This window comes from Aedes aegypti, chromosome 1 (genome assembly GCF_002204515.2).
Source record: "Aedes aegypti strain LVP_AGWG chromosome 1, AaegL5.0 Primary Assembly, whole genome shotgun sequence".
Classification (NCBI taxonomy): Eukaryota; Metazoa; Arthropoda; class Insecta; order Diptera; family Culicidae; genus Aedes; species Aedes aegypti.
In genome coordinates, this window is record NC_035107.1 from 255,282,624 (window position 1) to 255,296,632 (window position 14,009).

The 14,009-nt window shown below is 37.6% G+C and overlaps 1 protein-coding gene across 16 annotated transcripts in view; it reads left to right on the forward strand.

The window, feature by feature from the left end:
- LOC5576362 (heterogeneous nuclear ribonucleoprotein R) overlaps nucleotides 1-14,009 on the forward strand; it is a 95,418-nt gene that overhangs the window by 17,632 nt on the left and 63,777 nt on the right. For 2 of the 16 annotated variants that reach the window (XM_021837596.1, XM_021837603.1), the window contains exon 1: nucleotides 12,932-14,003. The exons of 7 other annotated variants lie outside the window; for them this stretch is intronic. The gene's annotated coding sequence lies outside the window, so the exon portion shown is untranslated. Of the gene's footprint in view, nucleotides 1-12,393; nucleotides 12,553-12,927; nucleotides 14,004-14,009 lie in introns of those variants that run through there. 7 more of the 16 variants (XM_021837597.1, XM_021837581.1, XM_021837584.1 and 4 more) reach the window with 7 other exon arrangements.

A 14,009-nucleotide genomic window follows, 5' to 3' on the forward strand; every position in this document is an offset into this window, starting at 1 on the left:
TCTTTAAATGACAGCGTTCAAAAGACCAACCGGTAGAAAGTCGTTTCAATGTGGCAGGGTTTCATTCTACTTCGTCTCAAGCGCCATTATTCGTCGTATCAAACTTTAAAAGTTCCACTACGATGGTTATTCAAACTTACCTGCAACATAGATTCATTTTTCAAGTGTAATTTTGTGAACGCTGTTGCAGTTCGTACACTTATAAACCAAAATGCAATAAAACTACTGTTTTCCGATAAATAACTTCAGTTCAATTATACACTTTGCCCTTTTTTACCTAAATCGCGTGGACGAATACGATTTGAGAGAAATGCTTAGCGATCGACACCAGTTACACCACTTTACGATACAAGTTTCTTCCCGCCCCCTGTGTGACTGACTTCGCCGGGTTATTTTCACTACTAAACCTTCGTACTTCTTCAATGTCCTACATTCCAATCACACACCGTATAAGTTCTATAATTCACGAAATTTTATGAAATTTCCTCATTGCGTATAATTAAGAACGTAAACAAAGTTCAATCCGTCGTACTGAGAAAAAAAGCTTGTGCGCATCAATGTGTGCACGATGCTCGGCATAGAAAACGATTCCTTTGATTGTGTTGTTTTCGCTGCACTGTGAGCAGCTGTCATGATTGTTCGGTCAAAATGAATTTGTTTATATGTATGAGCTGAACTTGTAAAACATTTTATTAGCGTTGATGTGTTGTATTTTGACCGCTCAGTATATCACGGTGAGCAGTAAGTTGTGAAACGTATCCGAAAACTGATTGCGACAGAAATGACAATGATACGACGAATTAAATGCTGTAGAGCTTTCCTATAAAAGACTTAACTGTTACAACGCAAATCAAAAGAGAAGCCTATGCTCAAAAAATGGAACATTTATTTTATAAATTACAGTAGCTTTAACATCAATAAAAAAAAATCCAGATGAATTAACAGTTTCATATCTCGCATAACCTGTAATCTCGCCCTACAAGCCATTGGTAGCAGAGTGTGTAGCTCCTTGTTTCTAATCAAATGAATAAATCGGAATAAAAACTATCACCACTGGGAGATAGAGGAGGATCTTCTCTTCATCGAAGTATATTTGAATAACGTTTAAATCACTTCTCTTTCTCGGTAACAACAAGCTACACAATCGGTTACCAATAGCTTTTAGGGCGAGATCACAAGTTATGCGAAATATGTTAGTATTAGTGGCTAGTTTTACCACTGATAACTAAAAAGTATCGTAAATTTTAGAAAGAACAGTAAAGTTCTGTCCAGTTATAATCCGGAATCACTTATTGTGTTGCAACAGCACGGAAAGTGACCAACGCAAGAATTATTTTACAGCGGTTTGTTTACCTAAGCGCCCACTTTCAGTGGTATAAATTTCACGATCTTTCGTTGATAATCCAAAGTGGTCCACAAAAAATCGCAAGAACGTTGAAAATCGTCAAATTAACCGTGTATGATGTGCTCAAACTCTGATGGACTATCAGATAATGAAATAAGCTGCTGCTCGCGGGTACCGTTCAAAGGATTCGTTTGTAAGCAAAAGTTCTTATCGAGCCAGCAAGCAACCAAACAGAACGTTGAAGCAAAGTTTCGTTACTAAAACTCGGAGCTCGGAAATTGTACCAGTAGGTTTCGGCGAAGTATCAAGAATGCCTGTTCATCGACGATGAAACCTATGCCAAAATGGATTTCTAACAGCTTCCTGGCCAAAAATTCTACATAACAACGGCACGAGGAGGTGTTCCTGTGAAGTATAAGTTTGCTTTTATGGACAAATTTGCCAAAAAAAAACTGATGATTTAGCAAGGGATATGCAGCTGCGGAGCAAAGACTAAAGAGTTCGTGAAGAATAAAACGATGGAATCGAAGCTGTACAAGGAAGAATGCCTCAAAAACCACGTACTACCTTATATTAAATCCCATAAAGGTCTCGCGAAGTTTTGGCCAGATTTAGTCTGGAAGTCACCCAGTGGTACCGTGATTATAACAAAGATTTTATCGTTAAAAACATAAATCCACCCAACTGCCCACAGTTCCGGCCCATCGAGAGATTTTGGCCAATAGTGAAGTGGAAGCTTAAGAAAAGTGAAAGAACGGCTCGGGACGTGACTCAGATGACCAAAATGTGGAACAAATGTGCCAAGAAAGTTGAGGTGTGTAATATCGGAAATGTAAAGTCCATCATCATTTAAACAACGAAAATCTAAAGAACGGCTTGGGTTCAAATGAAATCAAAATCGCTGATCAAAATCATGTGTAGATAACAATCACCAATATTACAGTAATGTTCACATTTTGCATCGCAAAACAAATTACTGCACTATCTTCTGAACTACTCGGAGTAATCATCAATTCGAGGAGAAATCATTCGGGGTAATAACCCATTCAGGATAATAAAATTTGGGGTGATGGCATGCGGGTAGTTGGATGGAACCCTTTTTCAATATCGCAGTTGTTTAAAAAATGACTACACACTTGTTATTCAATACTGCCTTCGATATAAACAAAAAAAAACGTGGTAAATTTTGTGCAAAGGCTGTTTTTGTACTGATAACAAAAAAATATTTTTTAATTTAAAATGGAAAGAGTTGAACACATCCTTAAACCAACATTTTATTGCTATTTCATCATACCTCTTAGGTGTTTTTGATGTCTCCTTAATCTGCAGCCCCGGTTTTGCCAGCTTATGAGGACATGTTTTTGAACAATAAATGGAAAACTTTATATTCAATTCCAATATGTCAAGTGTAAACATTCAATTCGTATTATTTACTGAGAACCTTTTTACGCATGGAAAATCGCGTTGATCAATATAGATAGGCCACCAGAACCAATTTCGGCCATATATGTTACTATAATTGTTACTATAATCAATAATTTAAAATCTGAAATTATGATCACGAACTTGCTCCAGTTACCCCTCTGCACATCGGTCCGCCTCTGTTATCGCAAAGCAAACAAGAGTAGGGCAAAATGGTCCAAAATGCCTCTTTAAGGATTTGTGTCGTTTTCTCTTAATTAGATCTACATTTAACACCATTCTAAGTCATAACAGTAACTTTACAATATTTGCTAGCTTCCACATTGGAAACATTTTCCACATTTGAGGTTTTTAATAGTCTAAAATCGTTTAGAAAAGTTGGTTAAAAAATGGGGATGGTTCAAAACGACCGAATGGATGGGGTAAAATGCCATTTAGTATGGAGAACTAGGAGTAAGCAACCATGTTACTCCATGAGTTTGCTCTGTGGTATGGAAACGCTTATTCGTTAATAAAATCATCGAAAAACCTTAATATTTAGGCAAAAAAGTGAAAAATGTTGAATTTCACCGGGAATTTAAGGAAAAATCTATGAGTTTATGTTCATGGGTTGTAGCGGCAACTCTTGGGTAAACATATGTTAACATCGTTTGGCAAAAAATACAAATGGAAACGCTGTAGGAATGATTTAATGAGTTGAGCCATTTTACCCCATCAGTGCGTCTTGGACCATGTTCCCCTACACGGCAAATTGCTGCCGGCCGTGTGCCGAGTTCTTTGTTTTGATTTTGTTCTTTTTACCAGTTGCAATTCTCGCTGCGTTCGCTGATAGAATAATCAATTTATAGATTGGCCAGCGGTGAGTGCAGCCGAAGCTTTGTGTGAACCACGTGATGTGCCTATCGTGATCTAGGTAGGTAGGCTGCAAGCGCGCTTCGCGGATGGGCAACTCTTTCACCACTCCTCGTCATGCGATCGCAGCTCGTAGGCGACCGTCGAGTTGCCCTATGGGAGTGGGTTACTTGGATAACTGACTGACTTGCTGGTGGAGATTCCAGTCAAGGCCAACTACTGGCCTGCAAATCTAGTGGCTTGCATCTATCGACCGTCGTCGGGGATGTTGGCCGTGTGGGTATTGGTGAGAGTGCACCCAAACGGGTTGCGGCGGTACTTATGCAACTATGCACCCACTGCACCGCTGCTAGCGGGAGTTTTGCCATTTGAATATCTACGTTTCCAGAATACAAATTTCATCATGCGGGCAGAAGTGATAGGCCGGAGCACTAGAGTTTATGTCACACCACTACACTACACTGGGTGGGTGCAGCAGTTCTATGCACTTCAACGGGTGCAGCGATGCACCAAACTGGCTGTTTTTGTATGAGCTGTGTTTGCTTAGATTTCAAGGTGATTTACGATCGTGTATCGTTGAAAATTGTTGTTACTAGCTTGTAGAAGCTATTTGTGCTAAGTGGCAAAAGGGGAGTGTGTTGAGCATGCCTTGATCCTAATGACAATATTAATTATATTTACAATAAATACAATTAATCGATTTGTCTCCGTACAATTCAAAGATTTCGTTGTCGAATATATTACGAAAATAACTTGTAAATTTTTCATTAATTCTTGGGATAGTATTATACAGTTTTCTAAAAAATTCTGCCATGAATACAGTCTTTCTATTCAGCTTTAGTTTTTTTCTTGGACCTTCATAATCTCTTAAGCTTTTTGCCAAAAAATAAAATTTAACAAACATTTTAATGGTCTCAGGTACATTTCAGCTGAAAAAACCTATTGTTCAGCTACTAATGTTACTTGGAATGTGCATGAGCATGGATGACTGTACAATTCTTAAATAGTTGCTACTCCGTTATATGTCCTCCGTTAATACTAGATTGAAAATCACTCCGTTATCAGGAAAATTGAAAACAATCAAATGTCATTTCGTCTTCGCAAATTCTCGGAAACTTATTCAAACAGACTAAAGTCATAAAAGTTAACAAACTTACTTTATCAGTCCAACGTGTTTCGCAGACGAAATTCTATACGTTCCGCTCTCAACCAACTCGATTTCTCACTTTTGGAGCGTTTAATTTCAAAACGGAGTAAGTAATATTTTCAACTTTCGCAACCTAACTATTACTTTCGCTGATCCGTTGTATGGAGAAAAAAAAGTGACAACCACGAAACAAAACAAAACACGATTTTGCACTGGTACAAAATCGTCGTAAGCAACTGAATGAAACGGCTTATCATTTTTTGTCATACAATTTTTGTGGGAAACGATAGGATCTACCGAGTGTTTCAGTTTGAACTGATTGCATGCAAAATTTAAGAGATGTACACGGTAAAAATATGTTAAAAAGGGGATTCATTTGAAAACAGTTTTAGAAGACAGGCTGTGATCCTTCTTAATTAACTTTCTCAAAACTGTATGAAAGCTACTCACGTCGATTTGAAAAAGTAATCGAGAATTGGTTTGAATCACTAAAATCTAGTCTAGTAACCTTTGATAATGGGCATATCAACATACCGAGAGAAAATCGTTAAAGAAAATCACATCGAGATAGGTAGATATCGAGATATGGATGATATCGAGATATGGAGAGTGAAAATGTATGCAGATTGAAGGGACCGTAAAAATCATCGACATAGATCTCTCACTATATAGAACATCGAGTTGTGGAGAGTCGGCTGTAATAACAAATAATAGATACCGTTTTGATTCATATTACGGACACTTAAGGCCTCAGTGAAGTATAATCCAGCTTGGACCATACAAAATAAATCATTCTGTATGATTTTTTAGCGTTATCGAGCGTCGGAAGCCCTTAACTTTCGGATGGTGGGTAAAGAATACGCGTCCGCAACTTGAATAATTTTAATAAATCAAAACGAGTGGGCTTTTCATGATTCTTATTCCGGACGCTCCCTCACTTTTGCCTCATATTCCGGACGCTTTGATTCGAATTACGGACAGCTCATGATAATCATTAATGAAACAGTCAAATCATCAATTGAAATCGTTCAACCACTTAAGAGACGTCTAAGGTAGTTGGGCATTATAAATTTGCAATGATATTTATGGAAAAAAACCTAATAAAACGAGCCTCGAAAATGAGAACTTTTGGACGGCAAAAATTGAAACATTTCGTGTGAAATGTTCCCCATACAAACGAGAGTGTCCGGAATTTGAAGCTGTCCGTAATATGAATCAAAACGGTAACACTAATAGAGATCAACTAAGTACTGATTATGCCGAAATGTGATTGACAATATCTCATATCTCTTAATTGTGAGAATACGTTAGTAGCAAGATTTTATATAATTTTCATTTAAGTTCACCTTTTTTCTCTAGATTTGTGCGCTTGAATATTTGGAGGTCATTTTATTGCATATTTATCTTCTAATGTTATCTACGTGTTATGATGGATGACAAAATACAGTTTTTACGAGTCATATACACACAGTGTCGTTATCTGAAGCATTATCGAGCTTTCATGTACTTCGGATATTTTTATGAAAACGTTCATCATGTGGGCTAAAATATTGAACATGTAAGGTTAAAAATATTCTAAGTCTTTTTCCAGATACATTTTGCATGGCTTTTGGTTCAGACAGATTAGCTGTAAAATTGACTTTTTCTTTGGAAAAACATCCTTAAAGATGAAGAAGTCCAATTTTCTCAGACTGAATATATTGGAACTTTCAGGTTGTCAAAGTTTTGTCGGAAGTTTATTGATATTCGAGGTACATAACACTTCATTCATAATCGAAGTTACACAGAATTAATTATATCAAAATTATCAATATTTCCGTTTGTGTTGAAATTCTGGTGAACTAAAAAATCGAAAAATTTCCTTATCAAAGCAATTTTACTGGCCTGAAATGTTATAATATTTGACGGAAAACCAAGGATATTAAAGGCCTTGCATAAGAAACAAACTCAATCAAACGAAACAAATCTCTTAAGATTATAATCAAAAGTTTAAATTTTAATGAAAGCTTGTTCAATATAATTTTTACTTCCTAATGTTCGTACGAATTATAAAATCGATTTAAGCGAGTAAAAAACCGGGTTTCAAACAGAGTGATGACGGTGCTCCGCGCAACAATTTTATTTCAAAAAGTGCTCCGCGAGCCAGAAAGGCTGGAAACACCTGTAATAGTGTATTGTTTTATTCTGTTGTTCCATGTTTTCCTACATGTTTAACAGATGGAACTTAGGAACGCTTACCCTACGGGGTACAAGAGGCGCGTCCACGTTCGAAGCCATGGGTAGGACAAACGTTGTCAAATATTTTGTGCACAGTGAAGCTAAAAAAATTTCAAACCTATGAAATTCTGGGCTGGAAATTGAAAGTGACTGTATTTTAGGGACCCAAATGCAAAAGGGTGTATGTGCTATTTGGTCAGTTTTGAGTTGAGTTACATATAAACAAATTCTCCTGTTTCCAAGCTTACTAACGATATGTACAGGGTATGTTTCCGCTCAAAAGAAAATAATAACATAATTCTTAGAAGACTGGCATGTTTTGACGAATTCCATGTCAAATCGGTCAGTCACAGAACTTGACCATCTTCGATTTGTAGTAAATTTTGCACATGTTTCTGGTATGTTACAAAAAGTGTTTTTCATAGAAAAGTAAATCATTTTGACTCGATAATAACTTATGAAAATGGCCTATACATCTTGGCATGCAACTTATTTGAAAAATTCTAACTCTGAAACTGTTAATTTTAGAGAAAAATGTTCTATGAAGAAATTGTAGTGAAACGTTTGGCCTACAATAAAAAAATATACACTAAAAAAATATTTTATGTTTTTTCATGAAAAATTCCAAAATAAAATTTTAATTTTAATTTACTCAAAAACCCCATTCTTAATATTTTTAAATTTTCACAATAGAATCTTAATAGTATACAGATGTTTGGGACAAAATTTCATGATGGAGAAATGATAAAAAATAAAGTTTTTCAAATAATAACTTTTGGTCGATTTTCAATATTTTGGTTTTTTGTCAAAATAAATAAGTTCTGATGATACAATAAGTATCTTGAAATGATTCTGAACTATAATGATTATATGAATTATATATCTAGAAGTACCGTAAAACGGGGTAACTTTGATAGTTTTTTCGAAGAAAACTTGAATATTTATGCATGCTGTTTCAAAGAATTTTAATTCTTATTTTTAAAACAAGTACTGGTATCCTAACTATCGATTCCAGTTGATAGATTTCCAAAAGATTTATTCTTAATGGATATATAATTTTTCATATAATCGAAAGTCGGTTTTCTGTTTTGGGGTAACTTTGATAATGGAGCATCACTCGAACAAAATCGAATAAATTACAGAACATTTGTAGGGCGTTGCATATCTTTAGGCGTTTAACGCTATATGGAAATTTCTGACTTAGATTACAAAAATGGTCCCAGTTTGTAAAAATAGTATTCGCTAAGAGTTTTGAGACAGAATTCGAGTTCTACTATAACTAGGCTATCAAGTATAAGTGACGAATTCATTATGACTTCATCAAATAGTGATCGTAGAACAGATTGTTTGAGAGCATTTCAAAATTGCTAAAATCTTATAAATTTTCCATATACGCATATAAATCCTCAAATGTACTTGATTCCAACGGAAATAGCTTTAACATGAAGTGTCATACTTATACTCTTTACTTTTGCATTCGTTTTGCTTAACAGATTAACAGGAACTTTGTTATTTCGTTTAGTATGTTGAGAGTCTCGCATTATCAAAGTTACCCGCATTATCAAAGTTACCCCGTTTTACGGTACCCATTTTCGAATTACATCGAGTTTTATGCAAAATATATTATTTAAATATTAAAATAGGTCATTTTCATAATTTATTCGCCATTCTTCATCTACAATAATGCGTTTTCCTGAGTAAAGACCTTATTTCTTTCCACTTACTTATTTTCCTTGAATAATTAATAAGAATGCACTATTTTAATATTTAAATTTTATTTTTTGCATTTAACTCGATATAATTCTCAAATGGCTACTTCTAGAGAAATTATCCATATAATCATTATAATCATTTCAAGATTCTTATTGTATCATCAGAACGTATAAATTTTGCCAAAAATAAAATTTTTAAAAATCGGCCAAAAGTTGTTCTTAGAAAAACATTTTTATTAAAAATTTCCCCATCATGAAATTTTTTTCCTAAACATCTGTATACTATCAAGATTCGATAGTGATAATTTAAAAAATATTAAAAATGGGGTTTTTGCGTAATTGAAAATTTATGTTTTATTTTGAATTTTTAATGAAAAAAACATAAAATATTTTTCCAGTGTATATTTTTTTTCATAGTCCAAACGGTTCACTACAACTTTTATAAAGAACATTTTCCTCTAAAATCAACATTTTCGGAGTTAGAATTTTTCAAATAAGTTGCATGCAAACATTGATAGACCATTTTCAAAAGTTATTCTTGAGTAAAAATGATAATTTTTTCTATGGAAAACACTTATTCTATCATACCAAAATCATGTGCAAAATTTAATCCAAGTCGAAGACTATCGAGCACGATTTTTATTTTTTCGACTCATTCTGGATGGAACTCGTCAATTTTAAGAATTTGTTTTTTTTTCATACAATTTGTATCGATTGAATAATTGCTGAAAAAACTTCAGAGATGATTTTTTGAAAACTCCTTCAATTGTTTGCTGATATTTCTTCAACAATTCTACAAAAATAAAATCTTTCGGAAGAACTTTATAATCTACTTTTAATATTTTTACGAATTATACCACAAAATGTTAGTGGGAATTTGACCAATTATTTAACAAAAAATTAACTAAGCACTTCTTCCAAAAATTTCTACGGCAATCCTCAATCAGCCAAGAACTTTTAAAGTATGCTGTGGGCGTTCTATAGGAATTGTTTTGCCATCGTCAAGAGACTCAGCAACGCTTTGTTAGATTATATCAAGAGTGATAGCATGTTCAGAAATCGTTAGCAGCACTCTCCTGCTGTGTATAACACGGTGCAACTGCTCTTAGATTAATTCATTACTTCTTCCACAGAATCGTCAAGAATATTCTGATAATTTTCTATGGATGTTCCATAAACTTCTCAAGAATTACTTCCAGGAATGCTCTCGGCAATTTGTCCCAGACCATATACTGGGTTAATCGTAGATTTTCTCAAAACCATTCCTAGATTTATTCAGAAATGCCATAGAGGATTGCTCTATTCGTTTTTTTTGATGCGGTGCAAGAAGTTTCTTGTAACAAATTTTACAGTTTGTTTCCCAGGAATTTCGCTATAGATATTCTCAATCGTTCTTCAAACGAGCCAGAACTCATGGGGGTCATGCACAAACCATGTTACGCTTCATTAGGCATGAGAAAACCATAAAAAAAACCTTATCGTGTCTATAATCGTTCATAAGAATAAGTACGACCTTGATCGGGTTTGTATGTATATTGAACAAATCTATCTAGAACCTGTTTAATACACTTCCCGCGCCACTGCGGTATACAATATTAATAATGTGATACATTCCGATAACTGACAGCTACTTGAAGATATAATTTTTTCCACTGAAATTAATATGAAAATTTTATTACTGGACTGCTAACATAATAATTTCACTTCATACAACGCATTTCAAGGTTATGTGTTCAAGGAAATCAACCCAAAAAATCATAAGGTCAATCAAAGCATTATGCTATGCTCCTGAGAAGAAAAGTAATCAACTGTCCCATTACATGGGGAATTTTTTTGTCAGAAATAATAAAAAACAGTTTTCTTTTATCGCAGTACACAGTTGAAAACATATGTAATTTCAAATGGAACTATCCGTAGAAAAGTTCTTAACCCTTTTCAGCAAGAAAATTTCTTTACATTTCTTGAAAAAAAAACACTTATGCTTAATCTTGTAATCCAATTGTATTTGGATTTTAAGGACACGAAATGCTTTCTGGATATGCAGAAGACTGCAGTTTCAACCGGAGTTGGGATGTAAGCTCTTCTTCGAATGTGAATTTGATTGGTTTTCTGGTGTTTAAACTGCTAAGTTCGGTAACATCATAATTCCACTTTGTAAAAAAAAATACCAGAGTATTAAGAAGGCTTCCGGGATAAGGCGGGGTTTCAAACTTCTAGAATGTGTATAAAAAGGATTTTGATCAATATTACGATTCAATGGTACCACTCTAAGAAGGCATCGAAAACTATAACGTTAGGTATGACAGCTTTTAAGAATGCTTCAAAAGCGCTCTCTAAAGGCATGTTAGGTGTATCCAGCTGCAGAAGTGCTGAAAATACTCGCAAAATGACTTATGGAACATGCACAATGCTGAGTTACATAGCCGACATGAAACCAAAAATCTAGTTCCATTTTGTTACTGTAATATGAGCCAAAAATGGACCAGTTTTCAAATCGTTTGCATCATTCAAGTGTCATTCTATCAAGTATAAAATTTCTGGCTATGTGAAACATGTGATAGTATGGCACTGCAAAAAGCATTTTCTTGACTCTCAAGTACACTATAATTTCCCACATCCTAATTACTTCTTAACTGATACCAAATTATTTGGAGTGCTTTCGAAGATAGTTTGGGTAAATAATGTACAATTTTGAACTTGCTACACGATAGCGCAGATAGGGACCTTTACCATGACTTAGATTCGAACAGCTCCGTCTCCGGGTTAAATCCAATTTAACATAAGTTAACGCTTTATATGATCATCTAAAAGTGCGTTAATACTTAAGTGATTCAATTGACTTCATTGATAATCATCACTGTCATATGACCTATTGATTGAAATTCGTCCGAACCGCTTTCCACATTTCACGAGTCTTCTAGCCATCACGCGCTCAAGTCTCCCGAAGGCGAAGACGAACTCCCATACCCCCGCAATGGAGACGCATGGCATCGCACGGCCTACTGCTCCCAACATCGAACCTGTTCAGCGCTCACTGCAAAAACCGCCCAAACAAACAACCATTCCACCGCTTGCTTGGTCGTTTGCTCGCAATCGCATTGCTCCAAATGGCACCACACGCACGCAATCGATGCAATTCTTCATCGCATTTCGCACACGTCGCAAAAGTCCGCACTAGTGCACACCGTGTGCACTCGCGAGTGGTGGCGACGATTCGACCAGAATTTCGCAACCCCCTAATCGGGTTCGCATCTCGCCTGCAAGCTGTGTGCAAAAAAATTCGCGATGCTGAGTTCTGTTCGCTCGGTGTGTTGGTGCATGCGCTGCGCGAAAAGAACGGCGAACGGAGCGCATAAAATTCGCAACAACCCCCCGCGCCGTCACTGCCGTCCCCTCACAAGATCCGAACGGGTTTAGCAACTCGAGTACCTCATGAGGGGAACAAGGAAACCGCGCGGAGAGGTTCGGCTTTTTGCATAACTTTCGATGTGTGAGCGTTTGTAAGGTTTCGGTGTGTGCGCGGCAGAGTGAGTGCCTCCTTCTTCGAAGGATGGGTTTTCCACTCCGCACCCACCACCCCCCTTAGCGAGGGGGGGAAATCGCAATGTCGCACACGTACAGGGACTGGGGTTTGATGGTGTGTGCGCCATTGGGCGATGTATTGTTGAATGGTCGAAGAACAACGCGCTCCGTAGTGTCGTAGTCGTGTGAGCTGTAATGTGAGCTCGTGGGTTTTGGGATGCGAATGGAATAGTGGTCTTCTGGGCGAAAGAACTTGGAAGTTAGGCAGTTGTCGGGAACGGCGTTAGGAGTTTGAACACGACTGAGACTGCGGCGATCTGCTGAATGGTTTTTGGGTGAGTGAGTTGAATTTTTTTTCTTGGTTTGTGGGGTGTTGATGTCCTAGGTGAGGATCAAGGTTGGGTATGATGGGGGTGACGGTTTGGGGGGTTGGTGCGAGTGGGAACGTGTGTGAGTTTGACAGGTTCGTAGACTGAGAAGCGAGCTGTCTTTGTGCCTTCCTTGTCGAGTGAGTTGAGGAATGAGGAGGAAGTTTTTTTTCGTAGGGAGGTCGCGGAAAAACGAGTCTTGGGTGGAACTTGGTGGGTTCCCTGCATTGTGTTTGTGTGCTTCGGTGGCGAGTTTTATGTTTATTTATTTCGCACATACACTGACCTACGGAAGCAACCAGCAGCGCAGCGATGTATGTGCCGTGAGAAGTGTACAGTTCGGCTAGCAGTAGCCAGTTGTACCGTAGCTGCTGTAGAGTGCTGTAAAGTGTGTTGGAACTCTCTGTGTGTCTCGTGCGTCTGGTTCTGTCCACTCTGACAAAGTTTGAACCACAGCAGTGGATGGCAGCCGCGACGACCGGGTGTGAAACGACATACACGCGCTGCTGCCGACTGGTTACCGTCAGGACTACAGGTTCAAGACCGCTCTAGTCCTAGACATTTTTTTTTCCCATATCTTCCAACCCATCAAAGCAAACCAACCTCCTCGCGTTACCTAGGATCCTGAGGGACCTCGCAGCAGCATAAAAAAAGCAACATAACAAATCCAGCGGATTCAGGATCCGCAATCCGATCCCTCCGTCTCTCTAGGACCGAGAGTGTCAGTGTTCAAGAAGTCGGCCGTAGACACCGATACGGGTCGCACAGCAGTGAATGTTATAAGTGAGGAAAATAAAGAGTGTGACGTAGCGCGACCGCCATTACACTACGCGCCGCGCCGACTTGGATTTTTTTGGCGATTTGATTTCTGGTTTGAATAGTGGGACTGTAGTTCGCGCGGGTGAGCAACAAAGCGGTGAGTGAGTGAGTGAGATTTTGGACAGACAAAGGTGATCGAACCTTACCGCGAAAGGTGGTGAATCCCTCCTCCCGCTCCTTGCGTTTCTCGCACCACTGCCGGCTATTTAGCGACCGAAAGTTAGTTCGGATTCACCGGAAGCGCGACAGTGAAGGGCAATTTCGGATTCGGAGTGCAATGATTTAGAATCGAAGCGATACGACCAGTGAGTGTTTTGTGTTCCGCGGGCAGTGCAGTTTTCCACACAGTCGAGAGCGTCTGCCGAAATCATGAATCAAAAGTGAGACGACTGAGATTCGTTTGTGATATTCGAGATAGAGTGAAAGCGTGCGGGCAGGCAGGCAGTGGTGAAGTTTAAAGCATAGTGTGAGCTGTTGGGTTGAATTGGAGCAACTAACTGTACATTCGCGAAACTATCCACGGTCGAATCCGTCGATAGCAACCCAGATCGTCCAGTGAAGCGATTACATAAAGATTCGCACATCTCCCGCAGAAAGAGGTACTT